At 46.8% G+C, this 25,544-nt stretch overlaps 2 long non-coding RNA genes across 8 annotated transcripts; one reads left to right on the top strand and one right to left on the bottom strand.

Moving 5' to 3' along the window:
• The first annotated feature begins 7,622 nt into the window (after positions 1-7,622).
• On the top strand, positions 7,623-11,786 carry LOC140630142 (uncharacterized). 2 transcript variants are annotated; one of them, XR_012027935.1, is made up of 3 exons: positions 7,713-8,167; positions 9,913-11,005; positions 11,438-11,786. It is a non-coding gene; the product is annotated as an uncharacterized lncRNA (long non-coding RNA). The 2 variants fall into 2 exon arrangements; XR_012027934.1 differs by having other exon boundaries at positions 7,623-8,167; positions 9,913-11,786.
• On the bottom strand, positions 9,610-18,109 carry LOC140630141 (uncharacterized). Of its 6 annotated transcripts, none has more exons than XR_012027930.1 (4): positions 17,924-18,109; positions 12,424-12,557; positions 11,423-11,492; positions 9,610-10,168 (listed from the first exon to the last, which is right to left on the bottom strand). It is a non-coding gene; the product is annotated as an uncharacterized lncRNA (long non-coding RNA). The 6 variants fall into 6 exon arrangements; XR_012027933.1 differs by having other exon boundaries at positions 12,424-12,509; XR_012027929.1 differs by lacking the exon at positions 17,924-18,109 and adding an exon at positions 14,034-14,252 and having other exon boundaries at positions 12,424-13,565.
• Between the last annotated feature and the right edge of the window lie 7,435 nt (positions 18,110-25,544).

Raw genomic sequence — 25,544 nt, 5'->3', positions numbered from 1 at the left:
CAAGTGGAGGAAAAACAGAAAAAAAAAAAAAAGAATGTTGAAATATCTATGAAATGCAACATTAGTTTATAATGTATAGTTTGTCAGACACTCATCACTCCTCCTATTGGAGGAGCCCCTGGCTGGCTAGGTAGAGCAGGCAACTCTTGATCTCAGGGTTGTGAATTTGAACGCCACGTTGGGTGTAGAGATTACTTAAAAATAAAATCTTAAAAAATAAAAAATTTATCACATTGGAATGCTACCTGTAGGCTATATATTTCCCCCCCCATTCAAACTCCCAAATTTGCATGGTGATTGCTGTGAGTCATAGCCAATCATAAATGGGTTATTTGTAGCCTAATAAATCCAAAAACAAAATTATAGAAGTTGTTTCAGATACTTTCATGGAAAGAAGTACAGCTCACGTGGGGCTCTGGTGCATGTTGCACACTTAGAGGCAACTGCTACCAACATTTTGATTAAAAATACTTTCCAAAATTTTTTCTATGCCTCAGTAAACAGATTTGCAATAGCTTTTTTGAGATATTATTCAAATGTCATTTAATTCACCCATTTAAAACATAAAACTCAATCGTTTTTAGTATATTCACAGAGTTGTGCAAAATCACCATGATCAATTTTAGAAACTTTTTATCACCTCTCCCAAAACCCCTTTAGCTGTCATTCCACTTTTCCCTCCAAACCATTCCCACCCAAACCCTAGGCAACTACTAATCAAACTTCTGTCTCTGGATTTGCCTGTTTTGGACGTTCCATATCAGTGGAATTAGACAATATGTACTCTTTTGTCTGGCTTATTTCACTCAGTATGTTTTCAAAATTCATGCATGTTGTAGCACGTATCAGTATGTCATTCCTTTCTATGGTAAATAATTTCCTGTTGTTGGGATGGACCACATTTTACTTATCCATTCATCAATTGTGTATGGACCCTTTGTCTTGTTCCCCTTTTGTCTCTTATGAATAATATATATATGAAATTTGGGTACACCTTTTTGTAGGGACATACATTTTTATTTCTCTTGGCTATGTACCAGGGAGTGGAATTGTTGGGTCATATGGTTACTCTGTGTTTAATAGCTGACTCTTTTCTGGAGCAGGTGCACCAATTTATATTCCCACCAGCAAGGTATGAGAATTCTGGTTCCTGCACATCTTCACCAACACTTTTTATTCTTGATTATAGCCATCCTAGTGAGTGCAAAGTGATAAATAAGTTGATTTTTTTGAGAAGGAGGAAGGGGAGGAAGAAAAGAGCTGAGATCATTTAATAGGCATGGTTCTGCCTATTACTTTTTCATGTAACATTTAATGTTAGATCCCTCCATGTCAACCAATATAATAACTGTAAATGCTTGCATGACATTCCATTGGCAAATAGTCCAATAATTATGTTGCCAGCAGCTACTGTTGGACACTGTGCCTGCTCTCAGGTTTTGCCACCATACACAGCCTGCAGTGGCCAACCTCATCCTTGTGTGTATCTTTTTTTTTTTTTAAGGTTTTATTTATTTATGAGAGAAAAAGAGAGACGCCAAGAGATAGGCAGAGGGAGAAGCAGGCTCCCTAAGGCGAGCCCGATGCAGGACTCAATCACAGGACCCGGGGATCATGCCCTGAGCCAAAGCAGACCCTCAACCACTGAGCCACCCAGGTGTCCCACCCTTGTGTGTATCTCTGTACACTTGTCCCTTGATTTCTCCTGCAACTTAAAAAGTGGACCTTTCTAAGATCTTTGATAAATATGGCCAAATATCTTTCCACAAAGATCTTTCCAGTGTGTTTTCCACCTCCCCCTATATTCTTATCCATAATGGCTCCCATATTTAAATTTTTAAAATGTAATTGTTTAAAAGCATCCCATTTTAATTTGAATATCTTTGATTACTAATGTGATGAAACACCCCTTTGTAATCTATCAGTCATTTTTAGAATACTGGCTAGTTACAGTCTTTGTGACAAAGACAGATTTTTTCTATTAGAGAATTTGTCTTTTTTTTAAATTGATTTGGAAGACCTCTTTATAATTAAACCTGTGATTTTTTTAAAAAAATCTTTGCAGAAAACACGCTTGTCATCAGTCTTTTAACTTTGATTATGGCATTTTTGCATTCAGAAGTATAAATACTTAGATACTTAAATCTCGGGATTTTTAAAATTATGGTTTCTTGCTCTGGTATAGAAAACTCTTCTTCATCCTGGCATTATGACGATATTTATTTATGCTTTCATCAAATATTACAATATTTTTTAAACATTAACTCTTTAATCATTTACCATTTATTTTTATATAAGATATGGGGTAGGGGTCTAGCTTTTTTCTTTTCCTCTTTTTCCAAATCATGAATCAGTTGTCTCAAAATTATTAATTAAATAACCTTTCTAAGATAATTTAACATGTTATACTTCATCATACACTCAATTCCCACATTTACGTGGGTCTGTTTCTGAGCCTTTTCTTATCTGTTACTTGTTATTTTAGTTACTGTAGCTTAAAACTAGCTACTCAGAAAGAAGACCAGTCATACTTTTGGGGCAAATTTCCTTCTTAATACTACTTTTCCATAAAATAAAAATAAAAAACTATTGGCTATTCTTCATACAGTTGTTCCAAACAAATATTATAATATAGTCAATTTTTAAAAAACAAAATAAAAATTTTAAAACACAAAAGAAAATGTTTTCATTTAAAAAACAAAATAAAATGAGAAACTCTAATGGGACTTTCAATTCCTTGTGTTGTATTTATAGGTTAACTTGGGCAAGCAATGAGAGCTATTTTTGTCCAGTTCTGTGAAGGAAATTGATAGCTCGATTAAACTGGGAAATAACGGAATGTATTTAACAAAGCATGGGACATACACCAGGGCTGGGCACTAAGGCAGGGTGGGATGGGAGTGGGGGTGGGGTGCTGGCTGAGGCCACCTTTGGCTCTGAAAGGACCAAGGGCCCCTGAGAGACACAATAGACACAGTAGCTATATGAAGAGGCCATCCAGGAGGAGCTGTAGCCTTCTGCTAACCTTGGTCTCCTACAGGTGCCTCCCACTGGCCAAACCCAACAGAAGCCAGAGGGCAAAGGATTAGCAGGATGAGGAAGGATGGAGAGTGGGCCTAGGGGCAAAGGGAACCTGACCAGCCTTGCAATGTCAGTTCATTTGCACATAATATATTCAGAGTTGTGGGACGCCTGGGTGGCTCAGTGGTTGAGCGTCTGCCTTGGGCTCAGGGCGTGATCCTGGGGTTCTAGGATCAAGTTCCGCATCAGGCTCCTTGCATGGAGCCTGCTTCTCCCTCTGCCCCTCACCTAGCTCATGCTCACGTGCTTGCTCTCAAATAAATAAATAAAATATTTAAAGAAGGGATGCCTGAGTGGCTCTGTGGTTGAGCGTCTGCCTTCGGCTCAGGGCATGATCCTGGGGTCCCAGGATTGAGTCCTATATCCGGCTCCTTGCAGGGAGCCTGCTTCTCCTCCCTCTGCCTATGTCTCTGCTCTCTTTCTCTCTGTGTCTCTCTTGAATAAATAAAATATTTAATATATATGTATATATGGGTTGTGAGGAGAAAGTTAAAAAAAATTTACAAAAAAAAAATTACCCATTGTAAGGGAGATTGCATTCCCTTTATGAAATCCCAATTAGCCTTGGGCTGGGGGCCCTCCCTATGAGCCCTGAAAGCCCCTTTCTCCCCGTAATCATGTCTACCTTTCCCAATCAGGGCTGCCAAATTTAATAAACGGAAATCAGGACACCCCAGTAAATGTGAGTCTCAGATAAACTATATACATGGTTGCTTAGTAGAAGAACAGTCCTTGCAATATTTGATCAGCCCCATCCCTCCTAGACTGGACTCATAAGAGGAGGTACATTGTCCTTAGCCCTAGAATAGAATCCAGTACATATTAGGTCCTCCTTTGAACAGAATCTTGAAAGCCGCTTTATTGGATCATTGGTCATTTATTTAGAGCCAGTCAAAATGGGGGAAGGGGGGCATATATTTTAAAGCTGCATTTTAATTTTTCTTTGGGAGTCCAGTGGGATGATGAGAGAGGGTGTGTGAGGATGAAAGCAATCTCTCCGTGAAACCTAACGCCCTTCATGAAGCAGGGACCTGACCCTGCTTCCCATAGCCACAGTGGATGCGCCCTCTGCTGAGCCACTGTCTGACTCCCTGCAGTGGACTTTCTCTGCTAGCCACCAGCATTCGGCTCAGCCTCAATGCCAGGGATCCCTGGGGCTGCATGGGGCAAAGAGGAGTGGATTTAGAGGGTTCTAGAACCATCCCAGATATGTTTGTTGGGTTATTTCAGCAGAAAAGCAGGAGGAGGGAAGAGTCAGTATGTGGGTAATTCTGGACATGCTTCTCACCTGTGTCCTTTCTTTTTTTTTTTTCCACCTGTGTCCTTAAAGACGGTAACTGTGGATGACTGGGCCTTCCATGGAAGCCCACATGGGGGAAGGCTGGACCTGAGCATCTCTGAGATGTCTTCTTGTGATTATTGTATTTGAAGGGAGCCAGCACAGGGCTCACCAAGGCAGCTGTTTGGAGCATAGAATCTGATGAGCCAAACTCATAGTTTGAACTCCCTTCTATGGCCAAGACATTGTTCTTTCCTCTGGATCCATGAATAGCAAGTATATGTTCTAACTTCAAAAGTAAACAGAGAATTGAGAAATTAGGGAGAAAAATACATCACACCTGCACAAACAACTCGAAGCAGATGGTCCACAGAAAGAAGACCGGTCATGCTATGTTCATATAGAAAGGCTAAAGCATTGTTCACAGGCTCATGACCAACTGATGACTGTCTCCCCTGAGAACTGGACAAGAGGCAACTGGTTAAAATCGTAACAGGAAGTTTACATTATAGTGAGAAAAAAAAAAACCACCACTCACAGGAAGTGGTCCTTGATATTATTGGCTCTGGGAGGATATACATGTTTTGGTACCTGTCCCCCCCAGTGACATAGAGATTCTCTCGAATACATCCTGTGTGGGCTCAAACCACAGTGCTTTGAAGTTTAGATAGATCAAAACCTCTACCAACCCTGTTTATGAACCAGCCTCTCAGATGAAAACCTACATGACAACAGATACCTGAACCCTTGCCCGAGCAAACTTGGCTTAGGCATCCTGCCCATGTTTGGTGTCACTTCTCGAAAAGGCTACTTTGGCATTTATTAGGCATTACATCATGGTCTCTTTTATGAGCTGAAATTATGAAATATCAAGAAACAAGGAATTAAATATATGGGTCTGGGGTTGGTGAGACGTTTAGCTGGATGACTTGGTTTCCGATGATGACAGACGTGGGCTTACCCACCCAGCCCTTTCCTTGTTTGGGCAGTGACTGGCCCATTAGAGTTGTTTTGGAAGCAACTGGAAATAGAATTGATTGCTGTTTGTGGTGATACAAAAAAATATATGTCTTGGGCTGGGAAATGAGAAATCTAAGAGGTAGCACCTGATGCTGGAGTGTGCTTTAAACTGAGTTAAGCTTTGGAACATTTACAGAAATAAATATATATTTTAAAAACCATATTATGAGTTTTATTGGGAACTTGAAAATACAGAGCTGCCCCAGAATTGGCCTTTAGTTCTCCCAGGGCAGTTTTTTGGCAGAGCCTTGTAAGAGATCCCAAGGGCTATTGTCCCTGACATGGGGACACCCCAGGAGGGACCCCAAACTGCTCTAGGGTCCTGATCCTGTCCTTTATTCTCTTTCATTGTCATCCCAAATACATAAGATGAGCATTGGTATAACTGAATTACTCAGAAATAAGGAAAAACCCGTTTATGGATCAAGTGTCTATTATATTCCCACTGCCAGGCATCCAGCTACATGCCAGGCACTGCAGAAGGGACAATTGGTGTCCCAGGTTGGAGCAGTACCTGCTTCCAAGGACTTTTGATAAAGTTGGAAGTTGAAACAAATATTTGTGAAAGAATCAGAGACAGGAGAGGAATGGATTGCTTTGGAGTGTATTCTTGAGCTCCAGGAGAGCACAGCAGTGTGCCAGGGAAGTTGGGCTGGTCGCAAATGTCCCTGAACTGCAGATGCACAGAGTGGGGGACGTGCACCCAGGTGCGAGGCCATAGCAGCAAGCCTGGGCGAGGTTCCGGGCGCTGGGACAGAAAGGAAGATGGAGAGGAGCAGATCAGAGGAAGAAAGAATAAGATGTGGCTGCAACCTGGATGAAGGGAAGAAGGAGAGGGAACTGGAGCCATGGGGGTGGCGCTGGCCCTGGGGCAAAGCAAGGTCAAAGGGACAAAGAGGGAAAGGCAATTTGGGTTGTGAATCATAGTTAACAGTAGGGTGCCCAGGAGGTGTCCTGTACCAAGCAACTCTGCTTGCAGGATTGGCACACTTGACCAGCTGGGATGAGGATTTAGGAGCCATCCTCCAGATATGGAAAGGTGGTGTCAGGAGGATGAGTGCACTCAAGGAATGAGCTACAAAGACCCAGACTTTCTCCTTCCTTCCTTCCTTCCTTCCTTCCTTCCTTCCTTCCTTCCTTCCTTCCTTCCTTCCATCCTCCTTCCTTCCTACCTACTTGCCTTCCTTCCTTTCTTTCACCTTCCTTCCTTCCTTCCCTCAATCCCTCCCTCCATCCTATTCCTCTTTCTTCCTTTCCTCTGTCCTTCCCTCTCTTTCTCTCTCTCTCTGCCCTTCTTTTTATTCCTTTCTTCCATTTAGTGCCTTCATTTTTATCCTTTTTCCACCTGTACCCCCTCCTCCCAGTAGGCAATCCCTTTAACGTATCTGATAGGGATTATTTGGTTTTTATAATTTCCTGTACTACTGTTTAAGTCATATATTCTTGGTAACTTTGTGTTCTAGAATAATTCAAGTTTGCTGAAAAGTTGCAAGACTAGTGCAAGGAACTCCCTTATACCCTTTACCCAGATTCATTCATTCACACTTTGCTTGTTAGCTGTATCGTTCTCTCTCTCTCTCTTTCCAGCTCTCTAGATACACACACACACACACACACACACGTGCACACCCAAACACACACCCCGTACCCAAACACACACGCACACATAGACACACAACATCCAAATGCACACACACATATAGCCACACGCACACTCAAATGCACACCTACAGGCACACATATAGACATATACACACATATAAGTACATATTTTCTCTGAACCATTTGAGACTAAGAAGCAGGCATTGTGTCCCGCACACCACAGTGTGTATTCCCTAACAAAAACATTCTTGTGCACAACCACAACACAATGATCAAAACCAGGAAACTTTGCCTTGACAAAGCTATCATCCAATCCACAGTCCATATTCAAATTGTACCAACTGTCCCAATACCGTCCCTTGTGGCCTCTGGCATCCAGGACCTGATCCAGAACAGTAGAGAGCGCTTAGCCCCTAGGTTCTCTGGCTCACGGCTCTTCCACGTACACCTCCATCCCCCGGGCCTCCTTGTGTCCTGGTCCCCTCCGACCGCCCTCCTGCCCTGGGCTGGGGGCCACCTCTTTGTCCACCCTCTCCCTTACTGCCTCTCCCTCTGTGGGAGGTACTCTCCAGGGACACGGGCAGAGGACTCCTGTGATCCCTGCAGACCTCTCCACCCACTGGCTGCATGACCTCGGGCAGCTCTGTCATCCATCCATCTGTGACACCGGATGATGAGAGCACCCATTTCGTGGGCGTTTTCTGAGGACTAGATGGGCCCGTTGTGAGGATTAATGGAGTCCGAATATGTGATGTGCGCAGGACAGTGCCTGGCACACAGTGAGCACCCAGTGACGGCCGTCCCCTCCCACTCATCATCACCCTTTGGAGCTGCCTACCCCAGCGCCTGGCGCATAGCAGGTGCTCAGTAAGACACTTGCTGGAGACTGAGTCTCAGCTGGGGAAACAACACTGGGTAGTATCCAAAGTTGTGGAAGTGCCCAGGAGAAAGGGAAGGCTCCCAAGAGACTGTGCAGAGTTGACTGAGCACGTTGCCAAGCCCCTTGTTCCTGCAGCCCCCCAGTTAGGGGTGTGCGGCCCCCTCAGGGGAGACCCCCCTACGGGTTCAATTTCCCTTTGCCAGTCGGTGTTTTCCAACAGCAGATGGACAGAGGTGGTGGAGGCTGAACAAAAGGCTCTGATTTTAGGAGCTGGAGCTGGGCATTTGCAAGGAAGAAAGTGGCAGGTGGGTAAAAGGGTGACCTGGTAGGGCGGCCGGCCCTGTGTCCCCTGGGAGCTCCTGTGACTGGACCCCTGAGGGGCTGGGTGAGTGAGGAGGGGACCCCCAGGTTGCGCCGAGGTGGCGGAGCCAGGGATGCGGGCAGAGGGAGGGTCCGGTGCCCAGACGGCCGCTTGCACGCTGAGTCAGTGCCCCTTTGTTGATTCAGGAGAGAGTTCATGCCCTCGGTAAACCAGTGGTTGTGACCCAGGAGGGTGGGAGGACAGAGGTCCAAGGCCAGGACCTTGGCCCCCCACTGTGTGCCGTGAGGAAAGAGGAAGAAGGCAGGAAGGAGGAGGTGAGCCAGACGCTTCTGTGCCCCAGAGGCCGTGGGAGCTTAGCCCTACAGGGAGTGAGCCCCGGAGCCCCGGAGCCACAGCAGGAGGCCAGGAGGCCAGGAGGACTCCACTAGTTTCATTTGCCCGATTCCAAGGGACGAAGGATCCAGCTGGGGGGAGGAGATGGCAGTGGTCCCAGTTAATATTTAAAACACGGGAAACGCAAACCGTTGTCTGAGTCAAACACAGGGTTTTCTTTCTGAGCCTTAAGAAATCCAGGCTGATGGGTCCCTACCTGCCAGACACCAGGCCCGGTCCCTGCTGTAGCCTGACTCCCGGGGACGCCACCAGAATCCCTGGAACCGTCCTGCCCAGAAGGCAAGCTCTCGGTTGTCACTGGAGACCCAGAGATGGAGTCATGTGGCCTTCTAAGCACTGAGGGTCTTAATGTGACCTGGTGAGGACTAAGGATAGACCCACATCCTGGGTGTCTGTTAGCCTGTGTTGATTCTACCCTGGTGAAAGCACCAGGGAGGTGCAGACCACTTACCCCCCAAAAACCCTTTAAGAGGCCTGAGCTTCTTACAGTATCCCCTGGAGAGGGATGGGGTATTAGGCTAAGAAGCTTTTTTGTTTGGGGCTCCAGGAGAGAGATAAAATGGATTGTCTCATGGGTGGTGACAGGGCAATGTGACAGAGAGCTTGTGTGCAGGGGGACCTGTGGGGTTTTGGGACGGGCACACTGGGAGCGGAGAGTGGGCCCTTCGACCTTGAGAAGAGCATGGAGGGTCTCTGGGGTCAAGTCCTTGGAAAGCTCTCACAAGCTGGGGTCCATAAAACCTGAGAGGCTATAGCACTGCTCAGCCATAGATGATGGGGAGAGGCGGCGCCAGAGGTCAGGGACGAAAGATGGGGCCCCTCTGCTTTGTTCTGGATCCTTGGATGAGCCCTTGGAGGCACAAAATGCCCAACTAGTGACTGATCCTGCCACCTGCCTGGCCCTGTAAGGGTTCAGAGCCAGATCACATTTGGTTTAGAAACACAATATAACAGTCCCACCACCAAGAGCTGTGGACCAAAGTCACTCCTGCCCTGCCCTAGTGCAGCCGAGAGGAGTCCCAACATGTATCCTGAGTTTTCACTGATTTATTCTTGAAATGCTCGAGTCATTTTTTTTCTAACACGTTTAATGATTTATACATTTCTATCATGGTAGGAAGCACATAGCATTGGACTCACCATCCGAGTCATTTTTAAGTATGTGTCTCAGTAGCCTTCAATCTACTTCACAGTGTTGTGCAACAGGTCTCCAGAACCTTCTCCTCTTGCAGCACTGAAAGACTCTATTTCGAATCATTTTTAACAAGAGTCAGTGGGGAGCTAAGCTGTCAAATCTACATAGAAAAAGATGTGTGCATTTATCCTTCCTTGTAGTACACGCCGCGGAAGGTGGGAAATGGACACACCGGCCGTGATTTTACACCTGACGCCAGAAGCGCTCCGCAAACAGGAGGCCTGCCACGCGTCACCGCCTCCTGGGCCACACCCCTGGATGGACAGTGATTACGGGGCGGACGGCACGTATTAAGTGAGGTCGGGTCACAGCTCTCTAGCCCTTGTGACTGTCACCTTTGCACACTTGGAGTGACTCTTCACTTGGTCTCATGGCAATCTGACAGCACACTCAGGTCTGGAAAACAGGGAGAAAGAAGTTGTTTCATGCGTTTCTAAAGGAAGCACTGAAGAACTTAGAGCTTCTGTGGATTTTCAAATGTCACTCAAAGGTCTGATGCCCCCCAGGCTGTGCTTGGCTGTGGGAATGGCTGGGGGAGAGACTGTAATCCCTCAACCCAATTCTTTCATTATTATTTACCTTCTATGTCCTCTCTTTCAAGAATATTTTTTTGACATTTGCCTTCTGGCAGAGCTGGGACCAGTGAGTGGGAGTTGCAGGGAGGTGGACTTGGCTGAACATAAGGAAGAATGTTCTTAGTCAGAGCGGTCCAAAAATGGAATGGCCTGACTCAGAAGACAGTGTGTCCTCAGCCTGGACGAGGTCCTGGTGAGGTCCCTTCAGGGGAGCTCTGCCCGGTGCCCTGATCCGTGTGCGCAGAAACCAACGAGCGGCATCCGCTCTGAGCACCTACTATGCGCCAGCTCCATTTCTAGCACTTCCAGGTGGACTTGACTCATTTCCTGTTCAAACGGCACCATGAGATGGGTCCAGTTATCTATCACCTGTTATGTTCTCCATTTCACAGATGAAGAAACTGAGACACACAGAGGCTTAGTGACCTGCCCAAGCCGATGCGGCTGGGAAGTGAGAGAGGCAGGCTGCAGGAGTCAGCTGCCTGACTCCCCTGCTTATACCTCAGGGGGTGTCCAGGAAGGGGCTCCATGCTCCAGCTTGGTGACCAGCTGCTGTGTGCTGAAAGGAGTTTGCAAGGCAGTTGACTCAGCATAAAACACCCCGGTGGAGGTCAGGAGGGCTGCTACGTTGCAGAGGCAAGGCCCCATCAGTCAACAGGTAACCCGGGGCTGGGTTTGCTCAGGGCAGAGGGCAAGGGAAACATGCCACGTCAGGGTCCACACCCCCAGCCTTAGCATCCACGTAGCTCTGCCCCCTTGGGGACAGGGTCTGTAAACTGGCTCCTTGCCTGTTCCTTCCAGCCTACCCTCCAGTTTCAGGAGTCCAGCCCAGACTTCTCCCTAAGGCCGAGTGCTTGCCTTGGTCACCTGTCCAGGACAGCTTCTCTGATAATGCTTTAGGGGAAGTGGCAAGAGGGCAAGTCTTTGGAATCTGGGCTTCAAGCCTGACCTCCCACCATTGGGAGAAGTTGCTTCTACTTCTGACCTGCATTTTTCTGTGGATGCCTGTTTCATAAGACTGTGGGGAAGATCACAATGTGCTAACTCGCAAAATCACAGACCGTGGCTGACCGACCTTTTCCATCCACAGACCGAGGGTCCCCTCCTGAGAGTGGCCTTCTGGCATCCCGCCGGCAAGGGTGTTTCTATAAAAAAACACAGTGCAGCAAAGTCCAAGGAAGAATGTGCTTATGTTCGCCCTGCGGTGGGAATCGTGAGCACGGCTGATGCCCTTAGGCTGCAATTGCGTTGAGCTAGGTGATTCCTCTGAACAATGCTCTGAGTCAGAAAACTTTGGTACTGCTCAATTCCAGGACCTGTGGTTGGTAAAATGAGAAACGGCTAGAATATCCCTAAAACTCCTTCTAGCTGTAAAAGGTTCTGATTCATGATCAAAGGAAGGAGGAGACTGTACGTAATAAAATAAAAAGAATTTCTCAGATGGGCCAAGGGAGTAGTGGTTTCCCATTCTGCGCCATGCTATTGAAGGTTCAGTCTCTGGCGTGATGCACATTCTGGGTTCCATACGCTTTATGTTACTAAGGCCCCCGAATGGGACATTGACTATCGTCTGGCAAGAGATTCCACGCAGGTGAACTGGCCTGGAGGCTGCAACTTTACACCAGGCAGGCTTCGCCCGGGGCCTGGCAATCGTAGCATTTATGCAACAACTAGCTACGAGTAAAGTCCTTCTCAAATATTACTACTGACGGCGTGCTTTCCCTGCAATCATTCTACAAAATGGGTTAAGATATTTTTTTCTGGGCAGCCCCAGTGGCCAGCGGTTTAGCGCCGCCTTCGGCCGGGGGCGTGATCCTGGAGACCCAGGATCGGGTCCCGCGTCGGGCTCCCTGCGTGGAGCTTGTTCTCCCTCTGCCTGTGTCTCTGCCTCTCTCTCTCTGTCTCTCTGTCTCTGTGTGTGTGTGTGTGTGTCTCATGAAAAAATAAATTAAATCTTTAAAAAAAAAAAAGTTTTTTTTTCTGATTTTGCATTTGGGAAAACTCCTGTACAAGAAGGTCTGGTCATCTTTCCAGAATGTGTGAATGGGGGAAAAGTTTGGGTCCTGGAACTGGAACCTGCTATGAGATTGCAGGTTCCTGAGGGCTGAAAGGGAAGCTTCTCTTCTCGCTTTCTTTCAAGACATCTTGAACTTGCTGCCCAGCTTCAATCGGAGGAGAGGAGGAGAGTCCTTTGTTACTAATTCCACTGTCTTAGGGGAGCGTTTGAACCAGAAGGAATAACAGCATGTGTGATTTTAACCATTTTCAGCAACTGTTATTATGACACAATCTGAAGCCTTTTGTTAATTTTCCTGATGATTATCTTTCCCCCCTTAGATTCTTTCCCCACAGCTGTCTGGCCCTTTTCCTGGGCCAGCCTGACACTCTGAAGTCACAGGATTTCTGAAATCCCAACTATGCTCTATCCCAAAAGACAATCTTGCCTGCCAGGGCCCCATGAGGTGTTTTAGAACACTGGTCTCTGGCAAAAAACAAAGAACTACAACACTCTCACAACAAAGGGTAATTCATCACATCAGAAGATGCAGATAGGAATGGTGAGATCCTCCATGTCATCCAAACCCCTTTCTCACCGTACAAACAAAAACAGTCTCCAGTGTAGGGAGTGTTTGTCATAATATGGAACTCTCATGGGCAAACATTGTGGGCTCCCGTGCGTGTACTAACTTTCAATCCCGGATTTTAGAACTTATGGGTATGTGTTTAATAAGGTGATAACAGTGTTTCTTAGAATCTATGACCCACTTTATGGAGAAGAAAACGTAACCAGGAATTTCAAATGGGAGTCTCCTTCTTATGGGTGGAAAATTGTCTGCCGCAGATTTGGGTAGAGGAAGAGGTCCCAGACATCAGATGTGGCTCACATTTCCCACATCACTTTGGACGGGCTGACTTGTTCATTTGCAGCCCAGAAAAGGTTTTCCCCGGAGGCAGTAGAAGTGCAGCGTGCCAAAGGTGTCACGGTGGTGGACATGGAGAAGGGCAAGTACTTTCTTTCCTGGATGACTGAGGATTTACCTGCTGATCTGGATAGGGGACACTTCAGCTACCAATCTTGCACTTCCTTATATCCTTTCTAGACGTATTTCTGTGGTCTTCTGGAGAACAATAACTATGTAGGCTCCAGTGTGCACACACCTTGAGCAGCTGTCAATCAGCAGCCTATGGTGGGCTCTGGCATCGACATGATGCAGTAGCTAATGTAGGATACAACGATAAATTAAGGTTCCTATTTTCAATCCACTTCCCAATAATAAGACTTTACTTATTGATCTATTTATTTCTTTTAAAAATATTTTATTTTATACAATAAATCTGGATCATGGAATGGCATTTCAAATATAGGTCCCCTTCTGTTGTTTATCCACCACCAATAATCATAAAAAAAGAAAAAAAACAAACCTTTGTTGCCAGGATACTGGAGGATCCTGTATTATCTACTGCACTGGATTTTCACAGAAAATGAGCCATTTCACAGGAAATGGGTCTTACCATGTACCCAGAATCATAAGGTATTTTTAGAGACAGAAAAGATTTTGAAAATCATATTGCCTAATATCTTCACAGGCAAGGAAGTCAGGCCTGGGCAGGTGACAAGCCCCCAGCACTACAAAGCCCCCAGAATTACAAAGACCCCACAGAGTGGGTCAAGTGGCCCCACTCACCACTCCACATGGCCTCTGGAATGACAGGAGAGCTTGCCCTCTGCTTTGTAACACACAAAACTCTGAAATGCAGGAACCTGACCTTGTCCACCTGGCTAGCATCTCCAGCTGACATGAGATGTCCACATGGGAGGGAATTATGGCCAGAGGCAGGGCTGCTAATATCATAGCGGGGGGAGGCAGTGCAAAACAAAGATGCAGAATTCCGTATTCAAAACGGAGAGAAAAAGCTTTGCTTTTTTATCTGTGGTCTCTCTCCCAACATTTTTTAAAATTTGCTATTTAATGAGTATACTCCCCTCAGATGGAAAATGGGGAGATCCATGCAGACCTCACTGGGAACACAGCACCCATGCTTGGGAGCCCTGTCCTCAGACTCTGTGTGTGTATGTGTTGATGGGGATGCTCCAAGTCACCTGGGCCAGACCCACTGGGGGCAAAGGGTGTCAGTGGTTTCTCAATAGGGGCTGAGAAGGAGATCTGGGTCCCCCAGGAGACCAGGGGACAGGGAAGGGGCAGTTGTGACCTCCTGTGAGGCTCCAAGCCCCTAGCACATACTCCATCATCCCATGGAACTTCACTTACAAACCACAAGGTCAGCGATAAAATTTTAAGTTCAAGACCGTGATTGCAGATCATTAAACCCCGTGCACGGGTCCCCTCTGAGCACAGGATCCTGTATATCTTACTGCCGCACCACCAGGAAGCAGGACCAGGTGTGATGGCCCCAGGGGTGACAGGCTGAGTTCAGGTAGGGTTCACCTTTCTTCCTATAGCCTTTGGCTACAGCATTTCCTACAGGATCTCCAGCTCTTGCCCATCATGGCCCAGGCAATGACAGATTTGGGGTGGACTCTGTCTCAGCAGGTGTCTGGAAGAGGTGACTAATACAGTCTCTAAAAGCTGATTTCCCCTTAGAAGGTGCACTCTTCTGAGAAGTGGGGAAGGGGCAGTTTGCAGGCTGCCCCTTCCCCACCATTCCAATCTTTCATTCGGTCCATACAAGCTTTGCCCCTCAGGACAGCATCTTTGACGGCAGACTTTCCTTTCTGTGCCTTAGGAGTCTCACCTGGACTCTGACTTCCCTGCCCTTTGCTGGGCTCCATCGGTGTTTTACACTTAGTTCTGGTAGAGCTGTGGGATTTCGCCCTGAGACTCTACGAGGCAAGACTCAGGCCACGAAGCCCTAAGATGGAGAACCCCACATCTAAAAACACCACCTCCCCTCCCCAAGGAGGGAATCTTGGCATCTATTTATTTGCCAAGCATCGTGATGTGTGTGCCAGGCACTGTTTCAGGCACTTTGCAAAATTAGGAAGTTATTGTGTCCTGTTCACAACCAAATGAGACAGGTGTTATTTATTTCTAAGTCTTCAGATACAGTGAATAAAACCAGAGAGGCTAAGAAATGGACTCTTGACTCTCACAGCCAGAAAACAAAGCTGGAAGTCATTCCCGGTCTGTCTAGCTCCAAGCCTTTGGCCTGTGGCCTTCAGGCCACTGCCCCACATTCACATCCAGGCCCACCACCAAGGTGGGTGATACAGAAGGGCTGGCCCTTTATCAGTTTAGTTGCCATGCGGACAAAAAGTATTGAGTCTTGGAGCAGGAAGTTTCCATGATAGTGAGTTTAGGAGACGTATCCCCTGGCTGTACAATGTAAAGGGCTATAACCGTCACCTGACTCTTTCCTGACTTCTCATCACCAGTTGTTGTTTGATGGAATCTCAAGGATTCTTCAGAGCTGGTGTTGCACTTCCTTGCCTTTGGTCGATGTGCCGTTCTTATTGGAAACCTTGGTAATCTGAGTTTTCTCTCTTCCAGGTGGGCAAATATGTGTTTGGAAATTTAAGTTTGTAAACCGAGCCTGGGAGGCATCCACAGCTCAGCATTGCTTTTGGCTATTGGCCTTGGAACGGTGACTACCAACAAATGGGCTGGCAGGATGCAGATGGGGTGCATGTGGACTGCGGGTCAGAGGAGGCCCCTGAGAAACCCAGAGCTTCTGCAGTGCAAGCTGGCCACTGGTCCTGTCTCACGGTTCACTGGCCCTATGGCCAGGCTCCCGGAGGTGGGTGGGAAGGAACAGGTGGCTGCTCTCTGGAACATTATAAAACCCCTGCAAAGCATGTGCTTTGTTTTCAGGGATAGTTGCCAAATTCTTGCCCTTGAAATAATTTTCCAGGTCTTTCTACAAGAAAAAGGTTTAATTTGGAGGATGGGGGAGGGAGGAGATATGGAGACCAGGAAGGAATAGCCAAGTTAGAATAAAGCACAAAATTCTCTGAAAAGGAGAGGAATCATATTACAGGAACCTGTTCTAAGGGTAGACTCCCCCCCCCCCCCCACACACACACCCAATTCTGCAAAGCAAATAATCAGCACCATGACTGAATTCAGGGCGCCTGGTCAGGCACGTTGAGATAGCTTAGAGTCACATGAAGGCAACATGGACCGAGGGCCCCTTACCCCAGCTTGGAGAAAAACTGTCCTGTGTTTACTTGGTTGGGCCCCACATGCCCTGGGCCACAGCAGCCCCCAGATGCGGGGACCTGCGGTGGTCCTGGCAACTCACACCCACTGCACTTTCTGCGGGCCTGGCCTCATTAGCACCGCTGGGGCTCCGCAGTTAATCTGTCGAAAGCGGGGCCAACATTGAGTCATCCACCTCCTTTTCAACTAAGACATATTTCTGGGAATGTGAAGAACACCAGAGCGACGTGACATTCCTTAGCTTGTAGTAGTAAGGCAACTCCCCACTTCCTTTCTAGCCGGGTTGCATCATCTTCCTCAACAGGACGAAACAGATTTCCTTGAAACTTACATGCCTCTGGGACAGAGAGGGGGAGTGCGGAGCCCCACCCCTCCCTCCGTAGGGCGCTCTGGCCCTGCCCCAGCGGGAGAGCGGGCAAGCCTTGCACGACCCGCTCTCTTGTCCTCGCGTGGCTGAGAAGGGCACACAGGACGTACCTCTCAGGCTCACCCCACGTGCATGCACAACCCGCACTGGGACAGTCGCTGCACACGTGCGTCCCAGCACATGAGCTGGGACACATAGACATGTGGTCTACGGACACATGAGCTCTGCTGAGGGGTGCTGCCGTCTTGGCCTTTCTTTGTCCTTTTCATCTAAGTCACAGGGCAGGTAGATGATCTCTGTAAAACCTTTGGCCGGTGGGTAAACTTTTGTTCGTCTAAATCCCAGAAGAATGTTATTTATTAACAGTGCTGTTAACAAACAAATATTGAGGGTTTGGGGAGGGAGCCAGGGGGCAGGGGTGGTGCATGCAGAGGTGAATCAAGAGGGCCTCTGTTGTCAAGAAGGGCCCAGTGTCATCCTCCACGTCACGCAGGGAAGGGCACGTCACGTGTGCGGTGAGGAGGAGGGGGGTAGAATGTTCTAGGAGCTGGTCAGAGAAGACCAACTCCAGGAGGCATGGTTGAGGCAGGCTGGGGATGGTGGGGAACAGTGTTGTCCCAGCGGTGGGGCCATCACAGAATGTGAGAAGACAGACACAAGGTTGATGCAGAGATGGGGAGCTGGGAGCCAGGCATGGCGGGGTGCAGGCAGAGGAGTGCCCAGGCTAGAAACAGACCCTGGACAGTGGAAACCATGCTAGGACAATTCAGGCTTTAGTTTGCTGGTGATTGTGAACCATGGAGAGTAGAGCCAGATGCTCCAGTCAAGCCACGGAGAGGTCATCCTGGCGGCACGCTGGAATTCAGCCTAAGAAAGGCTGAAGGTGGGGGTGGGTCTGGAGGCCCCATCAGTGCTGTGAGTGGGCTGGGGTTGGGCCTGCCCCATAATGAAGGCCAGGGAGCACTAGAGGATGATGATAAGGATAATAATGCTAACCACAACTCCCCCTTTTGAGACGCTAAGCACCTACCTCTTACTTCACCTAAGTGGCAGGTCTGCTATCAGCCCATCTTACAGATGAAGAAGCTTAGGTCCCACAGAAGGAAAGCAGCTGCTTGTGGTCACACAGAATGTGGGCAGCAGTGCCAGGGTTCAACCAAGATCTGTCTGACTCCAGTCCTACGCAGCATAGTGGAATGACAGAGTTGAAACCCAGCAAACTGTGGGAGGGGAAGGCGATGTTCTGGTGGTTTCTGCCTGGGTGCTTCGGAGGACAGATGGCAGTGGGTAAGTCAGGGGCAGGCAGGGGGAAGGAGGAACTCCTAACTAGTTTGGCTGGGACCAAATGAAAATGACGCCAGCAAAATGCCACAGCTGGTGTTGATTGTATTTGGAGTTAGGGTACTTATGTCAAAGATTGGAGCTAGAAGTATCCACTTGGTACAAAGGGAAGATGCTTGTCTGTATAACCAGGGTAGAAAAGCAAGGTGCAAACAGAATTATAGGAAACTAGCTTTAGAATTTATAACATGCCAAGTGCATGCTTATCATGCATCCTTATGACAACCTGTCCATGCTGCCATGTTACAGGTGAGTAACAGAAGCCTGCGGACATAAGTAACTCACCTAAGGTCACACAGCCAGTAACGGTGTACCTCCAGCCAGAGTCTACCTCCCGAGGGCATCTATTAGACAAATACAGGACGAATTCACCTAAAAGGGGTTATAAAGCAGCATCCTGGGATTTGCTTATCTGTATTCTGTCTACAGTTAATATGTACTATTTTTGTGATAGGAAAAAGTTTTAATAAAGCAAAAAAGTAAAAGTGTAAATTGGTAGGCTTTTTGGAAGACAATTTGTAGACCTCCATCAAAAGCTGAAAATGTGGCGTATTTTTGGACCCAGCAATTCTATTTTTAGGAGATAATCAAAGAAGCAGGGGGAGATTTATCTATTAAGATGTCGAAAGCAGTAGATTAGAGAAAAATTGGAAATACCTCAAATGTCCAGTAACGGACTGAGATAAATTTGGGCTCAGCCATCCAGTTAAATTCAATACTAGGTAGCATCAAAACGGCTCCTGCAAATTGACATGAGTACGTGAAGAGTGCTCAGGATGCATTAATGCACGAGGAAAACACACCATAAAATATTACCTACTAATCGGTCTCATTTTGATAAAAAAATGTGTTTATACGAATACTTTCATCAAACTCAGTTTTTAAGAGAAGTAATGATGCAAATAATTATTCAGTTTTAATTGTGATAAATGACCATTGGAAGAATGTGTCCTGTGATAGGGGAGGAAACCCAACCAATTAGCAGGAGGCACTTGAAGGCTGAGTTGGAAGGATATACACCAAATTGGTTGGTGACTTTTTCTTTTTAAAGATCTGTATTTTTTATGATTTAAATTTTTTTTTTTAATTTATGCGATACAGAGAGAGAGAGAGAGAGAGAGAGAGAGGTAGAGACATAGGCAGAGGGAGAAGCAGCCTCCCTGTAGGGAGCCCAATGCAGGACTTGATCCTAGCACCTTGGGATCATAAACCGATCCAAGGCAGACAGTCAACCACTGGCCTACTTAGGTGCCCCTAATGATCTGTATTTCCCAGGTTTCTTCTACAGGAAAAATAGATTACTTGGGGAGAAATATTTACTCTAAATAACTTTTAAAATGAAAGGGAAAAAAACAAGCCCGGAAGTAAGGAAAGGTGAAGAATGTGTTCAGGGACTCGTGGAGGAGAGACCGTCCAGAAGAGTCAACAGCATCACTACTCTGAAAGACCGAACAAGATGAAGACCAAGATAAAAAAAAAAAAAAAGAAAAGAGGAAGCCACTGATGATCTTACATTTCTTATGGGAAACGTTTATTTATTGTTCTTTATCTCTAGCCCCCTTCCTCTCTCAGCCCCACATTTTCCATCGCCTCCTCTTGGGCATCTTTACCGGGCTATCCAGTGGATAGCTCAAACTTAGCATACCCCAGAAATGCCTACTCTCTCCACCCCTTCACTCCAGCCCTCAGTCAGACAGACATACACCAGACTCATTCACCTGTTTTCCCCATCCTCCTCGGTTACACTACCATCCACTCAAACTAAGTATCATTACAGAATCTTTCCCCCATTTCCCTATGCACATTTAGACAATTCTTTAAATATCTCTTTGACTAATCTCTCCTCTCTAACCTCAAGGCTACAGCCTTAGTCAGGCCTCTTGATCTCTTATCTAGACCAACTCACCACCACCCTGCCTACCTTCCTTCTACTCCTAACCCATCCTCCACATCTGCATGGACTCTGAATGCCTTTGGATCATTTGACTCACACATAACACCCTGACCCCATTCTCCCCAGAATAAACTCTAACTTCTTTTTAAAAATTGTAAATAATGAAACAATGAGCATCCATGTACATATAACTCACTTTATTCATTCAAAGTATTTCCTTGGGAGAAATTCCCAGGTTTGAAGGCTATGGGATACTGTTTGGTATCAACACTGCCACACATCCAAAATTGAGCATAAATGCACCTCCCACCTGCCTGCCCCCACTCTTCTCCATCAGAAGTGTTTTTAGAAAAAAATAATCTTCATATTTGTGCCCTGACTTGGCTTGTATTTTTTCTTCTCTTCTAAATCAGGTCCCAGTTATCCTTTTTTGGGGAAAAATTATTTTAATTTTAAAGCAATTTGTATTTAAGCACTTCCCTCCCTCCAGCTTTTTTGTTTGTGTTTTGATTTTGTTTTTACACACATATTGCTTCAGGTTATAGAAACTTTTTTTCTAACTGGCAGACATTCTCAAGTTTTGCAATGTGGATATTTCTCCCCAGGGAACTCTTTTTAAAAGCAGGGCAGGGGTGGATGGAAGGTTGGATTTACCGCTTTCAGGTGCTCCAAGTTAATAGGAAAAGAAAAAAAAAATAATGCAGAGAGTGCCATCTGTATTGTAGTGGGTAATTCATCCTCCCTAGCCTAATGGGCCACTTTCTTTTTTTCAATAAAGAAAAATTTAGTAGGCAAGGTGTCTGGATCTAGAGATACCGAAGCTCTCCTTTGAACTGACTTTGAATAGTTTGGGGCTGACTTTGGATTGCCCTGAAATTTTCACAAGGATAAAATCATAGTTGAATAAGTGTCTGGGACATTCCTCCTCTCCTTTTATGAGATTATTCAGGAATCTTACCAAGGATATCTGTGCCATGGTGCTTATAAATGCTAGACTGGTTTTATATGTTCTCTTAGTTTGGGGCTAGTAGGGGAATTTCAAAAGAACTTGAGTCATTCACATAAACAATTGGCTTCAAATAAAACTTACCATATCTAGATTAAATATGCATTTTTAGCAATAGAGCTTTCCCTCAAATCAGGAAGAATCTGGGAATGTTGCTTCATGAATGTCTTTATCAAATCCTCTCTGCTTTCCAAGGCTCGAACCTGCTTTCTCATCCTCAAGGATGACCCAGAAATGGTAAAGGAATGCCTCCATCTTCCGCTACAAACCCACTCACTCTTGTCCCAGTCTTTTACCTATCTTGTTATCTGCTCAGTAAAGGTTCTTGGAAGGAACTCTGACCTTCATGCCCCAGAGCCTTTGCACATGCTATTGACTCTTTCCACTTGCTCTCCACCCCTACCCCACTCTTTCCTTCCAGTATCAGTTCCTGTAGTCCTTCCTCAGAGCCTTCCTTGACTGCTCTTGATGGGTAAAAATTCCACTTATATGTCCTCCTGGCATTGTGCACCTCTCCTCACAGGTGTCATTTTAGATTTTTTTGTGTATTTATTTGTTCATTGTCTGTCTCTCCAATGGGATTGAGCTTGATGGAAGCAGGACCCATGTCCATGATTATCTCCTGTGATTACTACCCAAAGAGTGATTATGGCCAGTGTGATGAGCCCAACCATGAGTATTATCTGCAAAGTCAAAGATGAAATGCAGCCTTAGAGCACCTGGGAGGTAGGAGATCCCACTGATCACCACAGAGGTCCTGTGTTGTGATTCCTTTATTCCAGGGACTATAATAACTAAGTATTAATACATAAGAGATGAGGGAACAGTAGCTACCTAGAGAAAAGCACTCTTAGCAAGGCCTGTGGGCAGCCTACAGAAGACACCCCACCTCTTGTCTCCACTGCTGTCACCCCACTAGAAGCCTCCATGAGCTCTCTAGAGGACAGTCCAAAAATCTCTCCATTGCGTGTTCCACTTACAGCTGGAAAGTTGTCCAACAATCTCTGTAGAATCACATCACTGCCCTGCTCATAGTGGAGTGAGACCTGTAGGCCCATTAGAACAAGTTCCAACCTCTGGCTGTGCAGCCCCATGCCGCCTGCCCTTACTTGTCTTCCTGTCTCTCCCCAGTGGCTCTGCCTCCTTGGCTGCCTTGAGGGAACCTCAGACACTCTAGCCCTGTGCTTGGTCTCTCTTTGAGGAAAGCTCTTCCTAGCTGTCCCTTCCCTTATAAAGGTCTCCGCTGGATTGTCACCTGCTCAGAGAGGCCTTCCCTAGTTCTCAGGCACGTGATTCTCATCTTACTCTAGGTCATGTTCTTCCTAGCTCTTATCTCTGTCTGCATCGTTGTTATTTTCTCGGTAACGTGTTTACTACCCATCTTTTCCTCCCAGGATGTGTGTTGCAGGGGCCTCCTTAGTACATGGCTAAGTGCTCACTACCTAGATGGGGAAGCATTTAACACAGGTTTGCCGAGTGGAAGATCAAATACACTTTCAGTTATTGTGTTTGAGAGGCAGAAAAATACAACATGTTAGGATTGCAAGGGTCCCAGGATTCATCTAATCCCACATAATATCCCTGAGGTAGGTGTCCAGACCCTGCCTGACCTCTTATAGGGCCTAAGAGCTAATTCTCACCCAGTAGACGCAGGGAGATAGCCAAAAATAGCCAACGAGGTGACATTATGTCATTTTCCCGAGCTAATTTAAAAATCTCACCCTGGTTGACCACTTAGCATAACATTTATTAAACATATATTCAGGGTGGTAGGGGAAAGGGGCAGACATGCAAAGAAAATAAGTTGGGGCCCCTGGGTGGCTCAGTCGGTTAAGCATCTGACTCTTGGTTTCCGCTCAGGTCATGATCTTAGGGTCATGAGATTGAGCCCCACATTGGGTTCCTTACAGTCTGCTTCTCTCCCTTTCTCTCTCTGCCCCTCCCCCCAGCATACTCTATTTCTCTCATAAATAAGTAAATCTTTTTGTTAAAAAAAGAATCTAAGTCAGCACCCCAAGTGGGAGGACTTCAGTAGAACATGCCTCAGGGAGTCTAGATTCCACCTAAGCCCTTTCCTAGGCATCCTAATGTTGGTTAAGTACTTGCGAAAATTAAAAAAGGTGATGTAGGAGACCCCTAGGTGGCTCAGCGGTTGAGCGTCTGCCTTCAGCTCAGGGCATGATCCTGGGATCTGAGATCGAGTCCCACATCAGGCTCCCTTTGAGAAGCCTGCTTCTCCCTCTGCCTATGTCTCTGCCTCTCTCTCTGTGTCTCTCATGAATAAATAAATAAATCTTAAAAAAAAAAAAAAGGTGATGTAGGACAATGGCCATCCAAGTTTCTGGCACACAGTAAGTGCCTAATAAATGTGTGGCTCAGGTCTCTCACAGAGCAAACAACCAGCAACAAGCCCCCTCTAATAAAAACTACATTTCCCAGCCTCCCTGCAGGTGGTGGGGCTATTTGACCAAACTCTGGCCAATGTGAGCTCCAGTCAGATGTGCCACTTACTGGCAGGGCTTTCAAACGCTGGGCATGGTCCCTCACCCTTCCGGTCCCTTTCTCTAGGCTGACAGGCTTGATAGGGACCTCACTGCAACCAGGGATGAGTCAAATACCCTGGAACATGACAGAAACACGATGAGTGAGACAGGTGAGCACAGCCTCCCTGCCGGCCTCTCCACCTGACTGCCATGGAAAAGGCTGAGAGAAAGGGTTCTCCATTAAACTGGTTTATTGGGGCCTTTTTGTCACAGCAGCTTTGTCTTTACCTCACCAGCTCAAGAATGATCAGGGAATTCGGCCGAGGTGCTGACATTTGTGTCGTATTTTGAAGGATAAATAGGAATTTCTCAGTGCAGGGGTGGAGTGGGTACAGATTTCACAGAAAATCACACTGTATCCAAAAGTACGGACACAGGAAGGCCCTTGGTGGACTGTGGCCCAGTGTTTCCCCAGTAGAAGGTCCTCCTTGCTAAACACAGATTCCTGGGGCTCCCTCCACCCCCACCCAACACCACCAGGCTTTCTGGATCAGAATCCATAGGGGACGGGCCAAGGAATGGATGTGAATTATTACCCAGTGCCTCAGGTCATTCTTCCCAGCAAGTCTGGGAAGCACTGGGAACTGAGTTGGGAAAGCTGGATTGAGCCCAGAGTAAATGGTCTTAGATCCCATAAGGAATTTGAACTTCTGCAAGCAGTTTTATTTGGGGGTTGGGGGGAGACACAAAGTCTTTTAAAAATTTAATGAGCTATAAGCCTTTTGTCAGAAAATTCTCACCATTCCCCTGACATTTGAATACCTTTTCAGGGACCCCAAGAATTCCCCCGTGGAACCCGGTGGAAGAGGGGTGGGGGTGGTGATTTCAGTCAAGGCAGGGACCTGATTAAAGACAGCTTCCAAGACCAGGCAAAGACTATGGGTGGGCAAGCGGCTCCGGGAAGCGGAGTTCGTTCGCAGGAAGGGAGGAGGGGGACAAAGAAAGGCAGGAGGAGGAGGCCAGGTGACCAACAACTGATCACAGTGAAGCAGCTTTGTCTTTACCTCACCAGGTAAGGTTCTGCCTGGAGAGCCCTGGGGAGGGAGCGTGGGGGGGGGGGCTGCGGAGCAGGACCAGTGACTCCAGTTCTCTGAGGAGTCCAGTGTACAAGTGAGGGGGAGGACGGTTAGGGATTCAGACATCAGTTCCAGGAAAGCTGTGGATGTTCAAGCAGAAGATGGGGGGGGGGGGCTGCAGATTCAGTGCTTTTGAGTATGGGTGACAGCTGCCCTCCTGGGAGTCCATGGCCCCCTCCAGGACAGTCTGCAAAATGAGACAGAGAGACCCACCTCTGAGGGAAACCAGGGGAGGAGCCCATGGAAGGGGAGGAAGAGGAGTGAGAGACAGAGACAGAGACCAAGGAGCAGAAGAGTCAAGCCCGACGCCTGGGTGGCTCAGCGACTGTCTGCCTTCAGCCCAGGGCCTGACCCTCAAACCTGGGATCGAGTCCCACGTCGGGCTGCCTGCATGGAGCCTGCTTCTCCCTCTGCCTGTGTCTCTGCCTCTCTCTCTCTCTCTCTCTCTAATGAATGAATAAATAATATCTTTTAAAAAAAAGTCAAGCCCAACAAATGCTGCCAGGGCATTGGACTGGGCAGCTCAGATATGGAGGTCACTGAGCATCCCCAAAAGAGTCTTTCTTTTGCTAACTTTGCATTAACGTCCTTGTCCTTGGTAAAAACACAGCCAAGTATTTAGGGATAAGGAGACACGATGTCTGCAATTTACTTGCAAATGGTTTAGAAAAAATATATGGAGAGAGAGAGAAAGAATGATGAAGAAAATGTTCACAGTGGAGAATCTGGTCGAAGGGTTGGGGGGGTTCTCTGTAATATGCGTTAAACTTCTTTAAGTTTAAAATGATAAA

This window comes from Canis lupus, chromosome 3, assembly GCF_048164855.1.
Source record: "Canis lupus baileyi chromosome 3, mCanLup2.hap1, whole genome shotgun sequence".
Classification (NCBI taxonomy): Eukaryota; Metazoa; Chordata; class Mammalia; order Carnivora; family Canidae; genus Canis; species Canis lupus.
Note: the sequence above shows the minus strand (reverse complement) of the source record. Positions and strands in the feature narration are given on the sequence as shown.